The following is a 4,961-nucleotide window of genomic DNA, read 5'->3' as shown; positions in this document are numbered from 1 at the left end:
ATCTCACAAGTGAATTGGAAAACTTTCAGCCCACAGATCATTTTATTAACCTGATTTTCTCTTGTTTTCTATTGAAAATCCCCACATCTAATGATGCAAAAGTAATGCTAGCTGATGCATATCAATAACCTAAAGTGCAGTTACCTCAAAAGTGTGAGCAGTGGGAAGCTGTTTCTGATTGCATAGAAGCCTCTCTTAGTTTCAGCCCTCGTTGAAAGTCTTCTCAAACCACCTGAGTCTACTACTTATTTTAACAAGCATCATGTAATGAACAGAAATGAATCTTCCCTTGAGAATGTTACAAGCCTAAGAGTCACTCTGTTTCAATGTTCATCGTTTAGAACATAAACTAAATAAGATGTGAGAACTAAGTCTGCATGTGTACTAAATTTGAAATATACTTGTACTACTCAGTTTTAACATGTGCTGCTAAGATATATTTCATGTGTGTCTGTGCTACTTCAACTAGATTAACAGGTTATTTTATCTCCTACTCATATCTAGAAGAGACCTTTAAAATAGTAAAATTAATAATTTGTAGTTAGTTTCTCCTCTAAAATGCATTTATTTTAGAATCTTAATTCATACATCTATGGTAATGTATCCATATTTAAAACTTAACATTTCTGAGGTACAGAGCACAATCAATAAAGGTTTCTTCATGGAATCATACTAAAAAAACGCATGGATTGGAATCATCAGAAATATAAAATCAAATGAAGCAGTCTTCCAAATGGAAATAAAAATGCAAAATAATAAACTTCCATACAATCAAGTCTCCCCCGGTTTTACATGACCCCCGACAAGCATGCATACACAGAGGTTGTATTTTTGTCTTTCAAACTTGCCTGTGATTGTGTAAGTTATTTTCTCTCTCATCACATAACCCCAGGAAAAAATTCTTGATTTCTCCCAATAGGAACTGGAATTTGATAGACTACTTATATTTAGATCAGAGTACAGAATGTCCTTTTTTAAAGATCAGTTACAATCCAGCAAAATTTGCAGCAAGATAATTTTTAATAGGAATCCTATTTCCTTATTAGCTTATAAAATCAAACTTTCAGTCCTAAATATAACATATATTCCCTTTTAATTTTTAGAAAAATATAAATGTGAAAGTTAAATAATCAGGAGTGAGTATCTAATGGGCTAGACACTTGATGGAAGGTTCAGTTAAATCAGTGGTTTTTAATCTCTGTGATACAATAGGGAGTGTTTAGTTAGTGTGAAGTATGTCAAGTAATTTGTCAATCATTTGCATATTTACAAATTTAAGTAGATATAAAGATGTCCCATAAACATGGTACTTTCAGGCACTTGGCATTCCAACAGATATTTCTGAATGTATGAAGTTAACATTTAGCTAACATGCTAAGAAATATACATGGATCTGGGTGAATGTCACCTGTCATGTTTGTATGTGACAAAAGGCAGAAGACTTTTAGAATAAATGATTCTTTGAGGCCTTTCTCCTTACTGAATGCTTACTATGTTGAGGACACTGTTCACTGTGCTGAGTTAAGATGGCAGCCAGGCCTGGCATCAATGAGCATTATAATATACCTTCACTGATATCTTTACCCTCTTGCCATCAGCTCTTGACCACAAGTATTTCTCCTACACTCTGGAACTACCTGATAATAAGTACAAATAATTCTTAGAGTGTTCTACATTTCTATAAGGCTGAACAGAATAGGCCACAATAACGTTTTTTTTTTTGTATGTTCTGCTCTGTCAAACATGAACTTTTGTTCAGCTTTGAAACTTCACAAAATGTAAAAAAAAATATTTCCTAACTTGATCAAATCTATAAGTCAAAAGTTTCACATATTAAGTTTATTTCCAACAAGGGGTATTTTATATCTAAAGAGTTATTGCCTTTTTAATATACCTAAAGGCACAAGTTCACTACATCCTGATAAGGGGCTTCAAGTGATGCTAATTTCATAATTCCCTCATGGGACTTAAAGGAACACAGTAAATAGATGTGACTGAAAACAATACATTGTAAGAACAATTAGAAATGAGTGTCACAAAGATTCACTAAAGAATAAAATTTAAATTTCCTATGGAAAAAATATTTTAGAGTTAAAAAGTTATTGATATTCTTTTAGCACACAAATGCATTCCAATTGGACAGTGGCACTGTCCAGGAATTTAAATCATTTTTTTTTTCAAAGAGCAAACTATATCACTCACCTCCACGCAAAGAATGACAAGTTATTTCTGCCCACATGTCAAGTTTTGAGAATCAAGGTATCCTTCACTCAAAAGACACAGAGCAGGGCTACTAAGCAACTACTGCCTGGAAAAAAACAGCTGCTTTCCAGGTAGACTCAGTAAGCTTCTTGTCTGTCATGCCAGGGGTAAAGATTCTTTAAAATGAAGGAAACTGACAAAGTTTCTGCTTTGGATGGGGCCAGTGTGAATGTTCAAATTCCAAAGGAAGAACAAAACTTTAATAATCATGCTTCAAATAGGAAAACAAGAGTCTTTTTTTCAAAAAAGTATCAACTTACCATAAACATTTAATTAAGGTAAAGTTTTTGTCTTGTTTTATAATCAGCCTTTGTCATGCTGTCTCAGCTGACCCTTTAATGAACTCTGACAGGTTCCAATCATGATGCATTAAAATACAAAATGATTGTATGAAATTGTATTTAGTATCCATTTCAACAATATTTCTTGGGTGCCTCTTATATGTGTAAGAACTTTATTAGGTTTTCTAAAATATCTAAAGGAAAATAGCAGAAATTCCCTTGCAGGATTAAAATCTAGTGGGAGAGACATAGGCATATTAAAACGTTCAATTACAACAAGACAGTTAAATATGAAGCTAAGATACCCATCTATACAAGGTGATTAGGTATGAGGGGCCAAGTGAATGACAAAGCCAGTGAGTGCAAAAAAAAAAAAAAAAAAGGAGAGCAAGCATTTATTGCTATTTTTGATGCCACTCAGATCAAGCTTAATACACTGCTGGTGGGACTGAAAATTGGTATAGCCACTAAAGAAAAAAATATGGAGGTTCTTCAAAAAACTAAGAATTGATCTACCATATGATCCATCAATCCCTCTACTGAGTATTTATCACAAAGACTTGAAAAAACTCATATCTAAAAAGATATTTGCACACCTATGTTCATAGCAGCATTATTCATGGTAGCCAGGACATGGAAGCAACAAAAGTATCCTATAATAAATGATTGGATAAAGAAGCTGTGGTACATATAATTACAATGGAACATTACTCAGCCATAAGACGAGAGGAAATACTGCCATTTGAGACAACATAGATGGACCTCGAGATAATCATGCTAAACAAAATAAGCCAAACAGAAAAAGTTGAAAACCACATGATATCACTTATATGTGGTATATAGACCTAAAAGCAACAAACAAACAGGACAAACAGGGACTCATGGACTTGGACTAGTGGTTACCAAAGGGTAGGGAGGGAGGGGAGAGGAGGGAGGTAGATAGGGTAAAAGGGGTCAAATATGTGGTGACAGAAAGAAATCTAACTATGGGAGGTGAAAACACAATGTAAATATATATATGCCTTACTTATAAATTGTACACCTGAAACTTACTGGATTTCATTAACCGATGTCAATAAATAAATTAATTAATTAATTTTAAAAAAAGGTGCTCAAATCATTACCCATCAGAGAAATGCAAATCAAAACCATAATGAGCTATGATTTTATATTCACTAGGATGCCTATAATAAAAACATAAATAACAAGAAGTGGTGAGGATGTGGGGAAATAGGAACCCTAATAAAAAAAAAATGATAGCACAAATAAATGCTACATGCTACATCCATTTATACTGCATGCAATCTATAGTTTTAGTGAAAAGACAATGTAAAGTTTAATGTAACTGGCCATCTGTGAAAAACTGAGATCACAAATGTTATAGCATATTGCACTAGAACAATGAAGGTGAGGTATTAGAAAATAAACTTGGAAATGTTATAAATGTATACTCATAATTTCTATGACTAAATTCTTATATATAATTAAGGCCTATAAGTGAATAAACAATTGCATGAGTGTATATTTTGTCATTTTTCTTAATAAATATATTTTTTTATTTATTATGGTGGCATTGATTAACAAAGTCTAATAAGTTCCTAGTGTACAATTCAACGGTAAGTCATATATGGTATTTTGTCATTTTTAACAGGTTGTAATTTGTTTCCTAGTCAACTTCTACAAAAAGAAATTCAGATAAATAGATTCCCGCTAGTTGGTTCTGTTTATTTCAAATGCTGCCCTAGGAAGGACCACTCTACTTTGCAGGAAAATAATGAGTCTGTCTTTGCCTAGCCTGTGCCTAAGGGTTTAACGGTGGGGTAAAGCTGGAGTGAATGAATAGCATTTAAGCTGCCTTTTCAGTCCTTTGCTAATCTACATACAAAATATACTTAAAAGGAAAATCAAATCTAAATTCCTAGTTAGTCTGTTTGGCACTGGACCACTACAGTCTTGCCACTGTGTAGTCCTTTGGTAACCAAACAGATCTGTGTGCATTTTTAAATGAATACTGTCATGAGTTCTTAAGCCACTGACTTCCTACCGTTTAATCTAATGGCACAACCACAGCAAGAAACACTTGTTTTCAGCCTGTCTGTTCTGCAATGTTTTCAAATATGCTTTGATCACATCAGCCATGTAAAACTTGTATTCATAGCTTTTTTACCAGCAAGTCTGCAACAAATCTGGGTTAAGATTACTATTAAATATTTTCTTATTGCTCTCCCCCTCTACCTCTAGCTCCCTGGAGTTCTCATGGCTGATGTTTCAAGATGTGGCAGCATAAGAGCACAATCTAAAGTGTGCTACTTTACTGCTGCCAAAAGAAAAAAATTCTACTGTCATTATTTCTTTTTTAGTTACATTTCTAACCACATCATGTCTAAAGAGATGTTAAGGCCCAAGTAAAAAAAAGAG

The 4,961-nt window shown here is 33.4% G+C and overlaps 1 protein-coding gene across 1 annotated transcript in view; it reads right to left on the bottom strand.

Annotated features, from left to right (window-relative positions):
• Positions 1 to 4,961, bottom strand: part of SH3BGRL (SH3 domain binding glutamate rich protein like) — a 67,609-nt gene that overhangs the window by 8,157 nt on the left and 54,491 nt on the right. The window lies entirely within an intron of this gene.

The sequence above is a fragment of the Pteropus alecto genome, unplaced genomic scaffold (assembly GCF_000325575.1).
Source record: "Pteropus alecto unplaced genomic scaffold, ASM32557v1 scaffold403, whole genome shotgun sequence".
Classification (NCBI taxonomy): domain Eukaryota; kingdom Metazoa; phylum Chordata; class Mammalia; order Chiroptera; family Pteropodidae; genus Pteropus; species Pteropus alecto.
Note: the sequence above shows the minus strand (reverse complement) of the source record. Positions and strands in the feature narration are given on the sequence as shown.